The 13,790-nt window shown below is 40.3% G+C and overlaps 1 long non-coding RNA gene across 8 annotated transcripts in view; it reads right to left on the bottom strand.

Moving 5' to 3' along the window:
• The window catches only part of LOC114017644 (uncharacterized), a 36,571-nt gene that overhangs the window by 4,820 nt on the left and 17,961 nt on the right, over nucleotides 1-13,790 (bottom strand). Inside the window, exons 4-11 of one of the 8 annotated variants that reach the window (XR_008734913.1) lie at nucleotides 11,998-13,462; nucleotides 9,901-10,100; nucleotides 8,270-9,616; nucleotides 6,891-6,937; nucleotides 5,004-6,247; nucleotides 3,180-3,269; nucleotides 2,658-2,819; nucleotides 2,144-2,251 (exon numbers count right to left, since the gene is read on the bottom strand). This is a non-coding gene — a long non-coding RNA (uncharacterized LOC114017644). Of the gene's footprint in view, nucleotides 1-2,143; nucleotides 2,252-2,657; nucleotides 2,820-3,179; nucleotides 3,270-5,003; nucleotides 6,938-8,269; nucleotides 9,617-9,900; nucleotides 10,101-10,940; nucleotides 11,034-11,993; nucleotides 13,481-13,790 lie in introns of all 8 variants that reach the window. The other 7 variants (XR_008734910.1, XR_008734911.1, XR_008734912.1 and 4 more) reach the window with 7 other exon arrangements.

Below are 13,790 nucleotides of genomic sequence, written 5' to 3'. Positions count from 1 at the left end.
GGTTTTATTATGTAACTGGAAGAAGGCAACGAGAATGATCAAAGATAGAGAATGGTTTTTATATGACAAGAAGGTAGTTTGGTTTTCATATGACAATACATAGTAGGATTCTTTAATTGGGAAAAGATTGCAGAGTTCAAACTTTGAGATATTAAAGGAACCATTTATGAAAATCACTTTGAGCAGCACAGATTTTGAAAGCGGAAGAATAATGAAACTGCAGTCAAAAAAAACATTCAGAAATTGCATTACAAACAAGAAAAGGGTAAGTGTGCCAATAAGGAATTAAAAAGGAAAGAAACAGCAAAGAAAAATCACAGATGACAGAACAAAAATGGCGAGAGACAGGTCAGGATGAATTAAACCCCATGAAGCAAAGTACACCAAAGAAAAATTCTTCAGACAAAGAATGAGGCACATACATCACACTGTCATGGGATATTTTTTGGACTGGCCTATTGTTCCAGTCATCATTTGATCTTCTTTTATTTTTCTGGCAGGGAGGATGGTTTAAAGCATAGACAAAACAGGAAAAAACTAATAGGATTGTGGCACTGAAAGGAATTTTTTTTTTAAGGAAAAAAACCCTGTACCTTCAACATGAAAATCCAAATCTAGGATTTTGGTAAATTACAGGATGCAGGGTAGTACCATAGAAAGGAAAATAGAATATGCGGTACTTCCTGTCAGAAGTCAAAATGTTTTGATGCAATTAACATGGAGGAAAAAAGATATCATTTGGTTCATAAAAGATGATATAATACAACATTTTAAGGTAAAAAGCCCATTACAGGAGAAATGATGCAAGTTGTACTTTCAGGAAAGCCACCTAGCAGGACTGAGAAGAACAGAAAAGTTTCTCACAGATTACTGAATATTCTGTCTTTAATATTTTAATTAATGGCCACAGCACAGAAGTAGAAACATGTTCAAAAATTTGCAAAGAAAATGAGAAAGGTGTATCCAAAAACAGGTTTAAAAATACCACAGGGGAAGAAGAAGATAACTTCACATGTAGACTGCAGTATTAAACAGTAATTTCTAAACGCAAGAATAACATTTTTTTAATGGAAATTCATCACCTGAAGCTCTAAGGAGAAAGACCCAGGTGACTTGTTGAGCAACAGATATTGTACCACAAAATGTGATCATAAAAAAAGGTGACAGAATCAAAGGATATGGCAGACACAGTATTTCCAGCAGGACTGGAAATACTTTTATGTCTTTTATGTCCACAAACACTGCAGATCCCATTCTGGGTTTCTGAGTGATTCTCATGGTACTGAATATGAGCAATAGCCTTGGTTGGAAATTCTGTACTAAGCCTCCCACTGCGTATCTGCTTACACCCGCCAACAGGTTCCCACAGAGATAAGCTGTAGCCGTATCCACCGCGCTGGAGAAGGCTGGTGTTACAGCCAGTCTCAAGGGTCAGCATGATCACTCGGCTGCAAGGCACTGGCTTGCAAGTGGGGATACACATCCCAGGAAAGGGATACAGATCCTGGAAGTGTAGTGCTCGCAGGCAGTGCAGTTGCTATGAAAAGGCTCTAATATCTGGCAAGCCCAGGCTGAAAATGGTCATAAGGTCATAGGACCTACACTGTAATAAACCATCTGTGTTTGCTGAAGTTTAGAGACATCGGAAATGGTATGTTTTTAGCAGTAGCAAATTCTACAGGAAAAGGAATATCACTGTCAAGTAAACCAAACAGAGGTACAAGGCCCACAGAGAAATAAGGATTACTTTTAAGTTACAGCCACATGCCGTGCCCTGTGTGACTGTTCAGCACCCACACCTAAAATACTCATTTTAGGACTAAATACAGTCCTAAAATATTAATATTGACAGGTTGTACATCAAGCCTACTTATATGTATATTTTTATATATTTCTAACTCGATATATAAATATTTATTTTCTTTCTATTTATATATAATCTAACTCAATATATAAATATAATATTAAATATAAAACTTGAAAAACAGGCTCCAAAAGCACACTCCCTAGCTGGACTCCAGTGAGGCTATGGGAGCAAGAAGAGTTGCTACTGTGAACTGTTAAACAACATCTTGAGCTTTGGGCAGCCAATCACCCCTCTTTTAGGGGTGTTTCTACCTTTTGGTTTGCATTCCAAATTTACCTGCATTTCTCAAACATTCTTCATATGTACGATAACACTTCCTCTAGAAACCATCTTCTCATGTACATAATTACCATAATATCAAGCAGGATGTTACGTTCTTTTTTCCTTTAAGAAAAAAAAAAGTTACATCACCACCTTTTACAGCTGCTCCAAATGAAGAGAACAACAATATAATTCAACTTTTTGAAAAAAAAATGTTTGAAGTCATCACTATTTTGAAATTATTTAATTATAGTCTCATTCAGAATCCTCAGGCTTCTGGAATGACAGAAAGCAAAATATTTGCCTGAGCTTAGCAGATAATAAGCACTATAAAGATCAAAATATATATTAAAAATTATTTCTAAAAGTATGTCTATACAGTTGCCCACAAATTTAAGTCAAACATCAGTTTTGTATGCAAAACACATTTGTGCAGGAATACTAACTAGTCCATTATTACAAGTTAGAGCAGCTGCAAATGTTAGCATGCAGATAAAATTGGAAAGGGTTTGATGTCTGTCCTCCTCACCCTTCAGTGGAATTTCAGTCTTAGATCTGTGGTTGTATAGTATTTTGAGAATCACCTGGCTTTAGGAAAAAAAAAGCCCTTGCACACTCCAGCAAAACTCAAAATTGCTTCTTTCTTCAATAGGAATTTCAGGTGTTTGAGGAATGTCAGATCAGAACAGACCTGCAATAGTATCAGAAAAATATTAGTTCTGTATTGAGCAGTAACAGTATTAAGAGGCTTCCACTGTGCTAAGTGTGCACAAACACATGGAAAAAAAACCCCAGTCCAGTCTTACTGGGCATCTCTGCATATTTCAGAGGAAGTACCTCATTTTTCACTCTCAGAGTAAATCCTTTCATAGCCAGCTGTGCATATAAAACAGCTTGCTTGTGCCCAAAGAGCACAAGCTCCGTTCTCCCCATGCTTTATTTTCCTCCCTGTTTTTCAGACACTTTCACTGACCCAAATTAACTTACTAAAACAGCCCAGCCAAATGGAGGGGGTGAGATTAGGAGATGACAGGGACAAGCAGGACTTCACCTTTTTCATGCTGGCCAGTTACAATCAGCATCTCAAAGAACTGCATCCCAGGAATAGCCACATGAGAAAATCCCTCCTATACTTAAGCCGCTGTAGTTCAGAGAAGGCAAACATTAACAGGCAAGAAATACTGTTGTTTAATGATAATTAAGACTGTAAATGACCCCATGTTTAATTTCATGAACACAAATGGTATCATGAAAGCCAGTTGTCAACAGAACTCAAAACAAGCGTATTTGCACTTGCACGACTCAAAACTTGCTACTAATAGTTAGAGCTTTCTAACAATAAGCCGATTACTAACAATAGTTAGGCAGGTTCACAAGAAGGTTAGTAAGATTAAGCAGGTTACCAATTAACAATAAGGAACCACACAGCTAACACAGCTAGGAAATTTGAGTTGCCAGCATAACGAATTGTTACAGACCATCCCATTACCACATTCAGATCATCACTGTCTTTTCAAACATAGCCTTCCATACATACAGATGTACATGGTTCTCACAAAGGGCTTTTTAATGCATATTATATATGCATTAGATAGATATATATATAATTATACTTTTAAATGAGTATTTTAGGCCATCTTACATTTTCTAAAATGGATGAAAGATACACAAGTGATGTTTGTAATAAGCAGTAGAAGCAAATAAAGAAAAATCAGCTCTTATAGCTGTTTCTGTGTGTGTGTGTGTGTGTCATTCATTGAATTCAGCTCTGGGGAGCTCAGTCCAGTAACAACTTTATCCCTGAAAGTACTGGAATTGCCAAGGGCACCACCACAGCTAGCCAAGTGATGAGCTCTCAGGTCTAACGCTCAAGGGGCCACGCAAACAGCTAGGTGTGAGTTAACATATTGCTTGTTGATGGCCATTTTGGGGTTTTGAACTCCAAAGAGTTTTCTAAGAAAAAAAAAGCAATTCCAAATATTACACAGCAGAATTTCAGCACAAAGCGCTAAGGCTAGTCTGGCTGACACCACAGGCCTGCTTATCATGCCTTTGCAAAATATCCATTATTAAGAAATGGCTATCAATGGGTTCATAAGGTTTATGATACTGCAAAACTGTGATACCTCCTGAGGCAGTCAGACCAGAAGCACGTGAGTATCAGAGCTGAGATACTAAGCAGTTAAGACTTTAAATAAAACTCAGAAAATAAATTTGCAGAGTCACCCACTATGAAGACTAGAAAAAACTCTTATTTTAAATCCTTGTCCATTTAGTTTCCTCAGTCAGAATTTCCCATAGCCCTTGCTTGTTAACTAGATACATAGTTTATTCCTGGGTGAATTCCTTTCTCCTCATACCCTGTTAAGGCTGATTTAATTTTGGCCTAGCAAGCTGAAGCTGAGTTTAACCCTCCTCGTGTAGCTGGCTAGGTACCTGTTTGCCTGCTCCAGCTTGTTTCTAACCCTGAGAACTAGCAGCAGAACTACCCATGCAGCACACAGGCTTGCCTGTCCACACAGCTCCCTTTCCTCCCTTTCCCACCGAAAGGCAGCTCAATGTTGCACAGAAATAGCCTTCAGCTTCAAACCAGCCATGCAACTTCACTCATGGGGCTGAGCAGCTTCTGAAAGGAGTATCTAGACTTTTCTAATTGATTGTAACAGCTAGAGCCATTCCTCACTGGATAATAAAAGTGCATGCATAAAATAATGAAACTGTTTAAAACTGAGACAGCCAAGTTGCACCACTGCTTTCAGAAGCCAATAATCACCAACCACATGCCAACAGTTTTGAGTCTGGGGCAGAACAAATTTATCTCAGTGACTGACCATGTTTCTGAGCACAGGCAATGATGCCTCTGCAATCTGCGTACCTGACCCAACATCCACTGGTCTCTGCTGGGAAGCTGGTAACCTTGCTCCATTCTCATGAACAGTTGAGGCCAAGCTACGCGAGGGAGATTTTCTCAAGGGCTTCCTGCAGTTCTCTCATCTTCTCCAGAAGCAAACTGTCCTCTGTTCTTACCGGCCAAACCAGATGTGCGAATACATTAACACATTAAAGAAAATGCTATCCACCAAGATCTTTATGTTTCTGAAGTTACTTACAAAGCACAGGGATATTGCACAATGATGCCACTTCACAATGGCTGGAGACATCATTATTTCTAAATGAGATTTAGCTACAGAATACCCAGTCATTGATACATTTAGCATTGATGAGGCAGCAAATATACTGGGTAATATTCATCATCATATAAAGAGTAACTATGAAAAAGTTCTCAGTTTTATTCAACAACTACTGCTCTTTTAGACAGTACAATACCAAAGCCTACTGCCTGCCCTCCTTACTCTAACGTAGAACCAGCAACTATAAAACATGGGGCAAACTCCACTTTAGGCCACACAGCTGAGCTCAGCACTATTTACCTGTGAAACACACTCAGTTTAACACTAAATGGAAAGAAAATCCACCTTGGAAGTTGTTTCTGTGAAATGAATCCCTGCATAACTCCTCTCTCCAGGACAGCATTGCCACATCCTAAAGGAATTTCCATCCCCTGCAACCGCTGGCAGCTGAAGGGGATGGAAACCTAAGTGGGGACTGTCCAGGTACGCCAAGGACCATCCAGCATGCAGCCTACAGAGCACTTTCCACCCCATTCTCACAAGGCCTGTATCTTGACAAAGACAACTCCTACAAAACCTGCAAAAAGCTTTTAATTCCTCAGGTAGAAGACATTCTGGAAGGACAAGTATTAGGATAAAGAACAAAGTCTGTAGATGAGATTCCTAATGTCACCAAAACCTGGGACTACAACTCCTTAACAGCAATGTAGTATTAAGAAGCAGGCATTATTTACTGCAGTGCTGGATGCACGGGGGATCGCTCCACCTAACGTGCATCCCAAACTATTTCACAGGTCCCATTTTATGTCACATAGCTATACAGATTCACTACATTTCCCAGAATTATTTGCATATGTACGAGTCTTCCCGGGACCTTATGGTGTCCTTTTATGGCTGTGCAGTTAGGCCTCTAGGTGGTTGTCTTGATGGTCTGTGGTCATTACTTCCTCTTCACTCCTCTTCATCCCATGGTTCACTCTGTGACCCCCTAGATTTGGTACACATCCCTTATTTGGCATTTCTTCACAAACCATAGAACCAGCTCGGCCTGGTTTTGCTGCTACAGATCCTCTCTTATCACTTAACACATTCCTTGACTAAGATAAACACTTCCTTACATGGTTAGTAGCTACATACAAGAACTACAAGGCCTAAACAACAGCTGGCCCAAGGACACAGCCAACCTGCAACTAAAAGCTAGTTTCTCTACATAATCCAAACTTCCACAGAACTCTTTTATTTGCTCCTTTTCTTTTAAGGATTCATAGTTTTATAGCTATGATCCTCTTTTCTAAATACATTCATCTCTAGAACAAAGGTTCATGCAGCAATTACAGCATTGTATCATTAAAGGTTTCTCCAAACAGAGCGCAAAACAATCCAAAGAAGCTGCACAGCAGAATTTGTCTGCTTTCATAAGTCACCTTGCAGGAAACCAAGCAGTTTCCATGATGTGGTAAGATTTTGGTTAGTTTGTTGTTTGGGTTTTTTTAATAACAATTTTAGAAAAACTTCAGTAAAACACATTATCTAAACAACAGCATAGAGATGCTGAAAATATGCTTCCCTTTTCTGCTGCGAGTTGTATTCCAGCCTAACTCACCACCACAAGAGCCCCTTTCATACAGTACCCATTCAACACAGCCTTCAGCTCTGCTATTTCCTTCAGGCAGGCACCCTGTAAAATAAAGGAAAAGATTTAATTTGATAAATTATTTGCAATTTGTGCATATAAGTCTGTGGATACAATTCACTCACCATAAACAAGAGCAAAGGACTGAGTCAGCATGACATACTTGATAAAGTACTTGTGAAATTTTTTTCTTAATCAACCTGTGCTTTCACAGAAACGTTTGAAATGAATTGAAAGTTTGCTTCTAAAAGTTTGCTTCAGGTGAAAAGGACCAGTCCCTTTCCTCTCTCCTGACCGTTTACTATTGAACAGGGTCTGAGGCGTGTAAAGTGCAGATCAAAAAGTCCTTCTGAGCACCCAGCAAGCCTATTCACCTTGCTAAAATAGTAGAAATAATCTTAGCAAAACACTCCACACCACAACAAAAGCTCTTCCCAGCCATTTTGGTGAGCAGCAGGGCAAGCACAAGGGGAGGGAAGATCAGATGACTGCCAATAAGGCGGGAGAAGTAAAGAACAAGATGAGTTGTTAATTTGTCTCAGTCATAATGTACAAGCACATCCCAAGCCTGCATTTCTTATTTTTTGTTTACTGCACAAAAATCACTTCTCAAACACATGGAGGGATCTGACTATCATTTTCCCCAGACTTCTGATATAAGCCTAGCACAGATATTTTACAATAATTTTTAAAATTTTACCTTTGTTGTTCATTAAGACTTTTCCTTTCTACAAAGGACAGCTGGAAGGTGCAGGTCAAAAGACAAAACCGTGTACACAGAAACAACTTTTTCACCAGCAAGACTGTGTTGCTGGAAGACATATTCAGCTACAGCTTCCCCCACCTCTGACCCCCTTAATGTCAAATACAATTTTGCCAGTAGCTGCATAGGGTACACAGTGGTATACCGGTGTGCCCCTGGAATTCCTCAACTGGGTGCAGCCTTAGCGCCCACAAAAGAGGCTGAACAGACAATATTTGTGTTTCTGCAGCACCTACAGTATATCATCTTGTCTACAGTTGGACTGCAAACTCCTCACATTGTCCTGCCACAGTCACGGAATTAATGGTTTTTGAGGTACAAGCAAACAGTCCATTCTCCCCTCTAACAATGGCCAAAACCCTTTAAAATTTAGAGAAAAGGAAACAACAGCAACCCACCAAAACCACACCCTCCCTCCCCACAAAGCTGGAGGAGATAAAATGAACAGAGAACTAAAGATTTTAGTTCTCCCCTGACTCCTCAAATCAGTTTAAGCCTTCCAAATTTCTACAAATTTTCACTCAGTTTAGTTTCCTGATCTGTTCCCTTGCTAACCATGCCGCTTCTGCCATCACAGGGAGAAATGTGAATAATAGCAAAGAGGAAAAACCAACCTCCTTCAGCAGTAATACCAGCCTGACGTGTGTGAAAGCCTCCCTGAAGACTACAATGCCGTGCAGTCACAGGGGTCTGTTTGGATCAACTGGCTGTATGGAAAAACAGGAGAACCAAAACCAAAACCCCGCCAACCACTCCCCACTAAAAAAAGCAACAACAACAACAACAAAAAAATCATTGCCAATGGCAGATTGATGTCTTTTAGCAATCAAAATCAAGATTTTCAATTCTGGAGCAAATCTGATTTTCCACGAAGAAAGTATTCGTTTTAAGAGAAGTGTCCTAACAGAAGAGATAGGCAAGCTTACATTCCAAAGGATACAATAACTTTCCACACAGAAACTATGGCAGTCTTTTAGGGTTTTTGCTCATTTGTTTTGTTTGGGGTTTGGGTTTTTTTGGAGGGTGGGTGGGAGGGGATTGTGTGGGGCTTTTTTAGAACTTCCTGCAGCACAAGCTTTTTGGATTCTGTATCCCAGACATTTTGCTACAGAATGCCTACTTATGTCCCAGTCACACAAAGAACAATCATAACAAAAAGTATTGTACTCTGTACTATAAACACTGGTAGAGTGAAATAGAAAGACTAATGAAAAAAATAATTAAAAATAGAACTCTTTTCTTTCCAAAGGAAATAATGTTATTTTTACCCCAGCATCTTTGTCATTGTTATAACAATGGTTCATTTTAGGCCATATCTCACTGCACTTAGAATCAGGAAACCCTGGTACAAATGTGCTACAGCACCCTGGGCTTTGTTCGCACTGTATGTCTGGGACAGCACTGCAGATTCCAAGGGACTTGCTAGAGGTTAACACAGCTTTTTCAGGGGGTAAGTTTCCCTAGAGCACAACTCTGACAACACCTGCAGGACTGGAGAGCTCTGCAGGTTATGGAAAGTGAAGGTGACTTGTTGGAACATCTCAACTCTCTAGATGAAGTCATCCATTTTGCAATGGGGCAGGTTCAGCGACCAACTGCTGATGAGGCTCAGATCCCAGTTTGATACATGAGGGATACATGGCAGAAAAGCACTCAGCAGCAGATTTCCAAGCATTCTTACTCCTAGCAACACCCCTACCTTTGACTTTACAGGAACGGTAAGAATTCAGTTCTCAAGATTTGACTTACTAGAGGAAAAAAATTCTCCCACCCCCCTTAGTCACACAGCAGTATTGTGACCTGCAGACTCACAGCCCTGGAGAACATGGAAGTGTTGGGAGGTCTTAACTGCTTCCCCCAGCGTTTTGCCATGAAGAATACATCTTCACTACCAGCAACATAGTGTTTCTCTTTGCACTGTAGCAAATCCAAAGTTTACATTGAGGTTGTATGCTTCTCTCCTAACAGGAACACCAAAATATCACGTTAGTTTTTTTTTTTTTTTACTGTACAAAGCTAAAAGGTTGTTTCTCTCTACTCAATACCAATGGACATTAAGGAAATGCCTCTCCTCCCTTCAATGGTGCAAAACCTGCCCCCCTCTTCTTTTTTCATCTCTCTCAACACCGGAAACAAGCAACAACCCACCTGTCTTTTAATATATTTCAAAAGTCAAAACACTTTAGAATAAGCATGGGAACTGGAAAGAAAACTGTTGTGCACTGGTATACATACATCAACACACCTGCATTTCCTCTGATAAGCACCTTCTCATTTTCCAGAATCAAGATTTTTCCTTTTTCCCTTCCTTTGTCCTTCTTCCATTTAAACAAAAAACAAACAGCTTGCTGTGTTTCATGGTGGTCCTCTGGGTTTGCACCTCCTCTCCATCCTGAGTTCCTTCCAGACAGGCTTGTGTCCTCCACTTTAATTAAACAAGCTGCCCTGGGTAGAGGGAAAAAGACACCACGTGCTCCATGTTTATTTTGAAAAACAGCTTCAATGTTCTCTGCTCAGCCTCAAGAATGTGAGCACTTATTCGAAAAAGCGAGGTGAAAGGCTAGGTGCCAGTAAGAGAAGTGGGTGCTTTGGCTGAAACAGGGACCAGGGTTTCACCCACATCTCTCTCAGGAGTAATTTTAAACACTGAAAATAAATGTTATAGCTGGGCACTTTCCACAAGGAAGACTCCAGAATCCCTGCCAGCTCTAGAAATTGTCTATATTAAAGCTGTGCATTATCTTGTCAACATTTAGTATTCTTCTTTAGCAAGTCCATTAATATTAATGAAATTGTGTCTATGTTAGCCCTTTCTTGGATATGTCCAAGTCCAATGCTAATTACATTCTGAAGGAGGAAGCCGTTGCCAGACACAGCATGCGTCATGCGGTAAGGCTGAGTGCTTCCTCTCTTTTCAAGCTGTGCAGAATACAGGAGAGACCTATCTTTCTCTAGATATGCAGAAGAATTTCATGCCTAGGGTCTTTTACATCTCTCAGCTGCAGACCACCAGAGAATGTTGCTCTTCACTAGCTCTCTTGCTGTCTTTCCATTAGGATTCCTTCAGAACTTCCCTATTCCCCAACACTCTGCCCAAGAGGTATACTCATTTCCTGTATCATCTTAAAACTATGACGCTAGATCTTCCTGCTGTGATGATTTAAAAGCACCTTCAAAAGCCTCTGAATTCCTTTAAAAAAAAGTTCCAAGTTTATGTTTAAATATCTGAGACTGACTCAAACAACTCTCTTAAGGGACAACAGCAATATAAAGACTAGAGCTCACCTGCACTTGAATTCCTTCTGGCATATTCTGGCTTAATGGTATTATCAGTTCTGGCAAATGCTTCCTAGACAAGGAGAGCTTGGAGTTCATTTTCTAGTGTGTGGGACACCACAAAGACATAAAGCTCATCAGCCTTTGAACAAATTAAATTTGTGGTCAGAGACAAAAATAACATTGGTGAATATCCAAGATTGCCTTCATTCCTATAATATGTTTGGCCCATGGAAAAAGTAGAATATGGAGTGGTGTGCTATTTAAGTTAACAGATACCAGGGAACTTTCAGGATGATGAAAGCAACCAGTTGTTTCAAAGCACCAGTGTGCAGTGGCTGTACACTGACAGCATTGGGAACGAAACAGCTTTCTTCATCCCCTCTATCAAAGATGTAAATTTTTATGTCAAAGTCACCTTCATCAGGCAGTGTAGGATGGTAGACACATTAGCAGAGGAAGGAATCAATTCAGTCAATAAAGGAATTGATATCTGTCTATAGTTAGAAAACACCTTTTACAGAAAAGGCTGTTCTTCTGAACCGTTGAGAAATAAAAGTTCTACTGAGTTTCCAAATACACAGATACATGTATAATTAATATTGTCTAACTGCCAGACATTAAGAGTGTCTTAGGATTTTAAATGTTTTCTTCTTTTGTTCTTCCCTTCTCAGAGTGCATCTAACAGCCATGGAGAAAAGAACAGACACGTAAGAGAGTTATGAATTCCCTGTATAATGAGCAGGGGGCTGGCATACAAAGCTTCAAGTAGTGAATACAGAGAATACTCACTCACAGAATCTATTGAGCAGGAAAACAGGATTCAGTCTTCTCTTTCTGACCCATTGGTGGGTGGCAGGACAGCAGCTTTCTGGCTTCTTCAGCCATAAAGTGCAAATATTCATCCACATTCCCAATACTCCATGAGATTACTGGGCAGAAAGGCCTCATGCATGCAGAATTACTAAGTAGGACATTCCAGGGGAGAGACCGGGAGATTTCCTTGTCTCCCAGAAATCTAGCTTCTGCTCAGAACAGGCAATGAAGCAAGAATGCACGTACTCACAGGCAGGATTTGTCTGCATCAGACCTCCCTGGCAGTGTTATCAGTCTCACTGGGCTGGAAGATGGGCTGCCTTCAGAGCTCAGAACAGTCTTCACAAGACAGCTTGGAACACACTGGCAGCACAGGCCCTCCTGCCAGAGGCTGCTCCGTGCTTGCAGGGCATCCACTGAATAATGGTCAGCAGGCACGCTTCAGGAGAACTAAACTCATCTTCAAGCTTCTGAAGCACATAAAAGAGATGAAACAAATCAAAGGGTACTTCCACGTCACCATCTGGTTGGCTGCAGAATGCACTTGATGCAAGTCTTCCAATTGTCTATGCATCTTGCGCTGTGGTTCATATCACTGAGTAGTCTTGAAAAAATGCAAATTGGATTCCTTTTGGATCAAATCAACCAAAAGATGCATCCCAGCCACCACTGGGCATCTGGTCCCAAGGACTAAGAGCTAGGCAAAAGTAAAACCCTTGAAACCCCCACAGATCAAACATCAGGTTGTTGCACTGAGAGCTCCCAACTCCAGATTGCCACACCTGCTAACGGAGCTGCAGGTAGTGTCCCAGCACAGACCAAGGACACCATGGAGGGCATCCATCAGGTGACAATCTGCTGATAGCAGTGACAAGCAAAGCCTGAGCAGGAGGTCCCGCTTTTGGCAGGGGGCTCAAGGACAAGAATGTGGGGAGAGGAAGACAGTGCGGAAAAAAAAGTGCTTAAGCTTTACGTTATCCACTGATTTTTCTCTTTTTGAGAAGTTCAAACAAAACAGGCAACAACTGTGCAGGAAGGCTTTCTTGGTGTTACGGATAAAATATTTTCTTAACCGTATAAAAGCACATCATTCCACAAAGAAACATCTAATTTTCGTTTTACCTATTCCTTGAAAAATGTTTTATTAAGGTGGGATTTACAGCATGAGACAAACTTAGTGGTATTATTCCAAGTAATCAGTTCTACCAGCAAACCAAACAAATAATGACCTATGAGCGTTTTGTTTACCACTAACGTCATCAAGAAGTGACAACGCTGACAAACAGCTTTGTTTAAATCTTTGAGAGTATCCATTAAAAAGCAAACCAAAAACCCCAGCAGACATAATCCATACTATCAATACTATAGGTTCTTATCCCTTCACCTTATCTCAGAAATAATTAGAAAAGATGTGGGTGTCATAGACAGGAGCTAGACATGACTTCATACAGAAGGGATGAGTGACTCCATATAGAAGTCAATATAGCCATTTCTGTGTAGAATTCCATCATGAAACACACTCCAACATACACTGACAACAAGCACAGGAAATGAAAAAGAAAAGGTGCAATCCTCTACAGCTGAAAGGCAGAAGACTTATCTTAGAAAAGCAGACGTATTCATTCCCTTGGTCTGAAGGTGTCTCATGTTTGCATCTTTTCAGTTCAGCTTCCAGTTCCACAGTCCTTTTCTGCCAGGTATCTGTCTCTTTTGGACTGCAAAACAAATTTCTTCTGCATCACCAGGTGACAGGTATAAAAGCAACAAAGGAAGAATAACTCTTAATTTTTGAAGAGAGGATGGGGGAAATGCTAGGATTTTTGTAACAGATGAAGAGGGGCCATGGAAGCAAAACAAAATTCAGAAGCGCCAACGGAATTAAGTTGAATTTTTATACAGTCTTGTTCCTCAGATTTACCTTGATCTTACAGAGCTTTTATAAATCTCCGTTTGTACCAGTAGAAGTCAGAAATAGCAGCCTGAAATTAACAACATTACACTCTTCAAATGCAGCACAAGCAGCATGTCAGTACGCATCCCTGC

This window comes from Falco cherrug, chromosome 13, assembly GCF_023634085.1.
Source record: "Falco cherrug isolate bFalChe1 chromosome 13, bFalChe1.pri, whole genome shotgun sequence".
Taxonomy (NCBI): domain Eukaryota; kingdom Metazoa; phylum Chordata; class Aves; order Falconiformes; family Falconidae; genus Falco; species Falco cherrug.
This window is presented reverse-complemented; position numbering and strand designations above follow the sequence as displayed.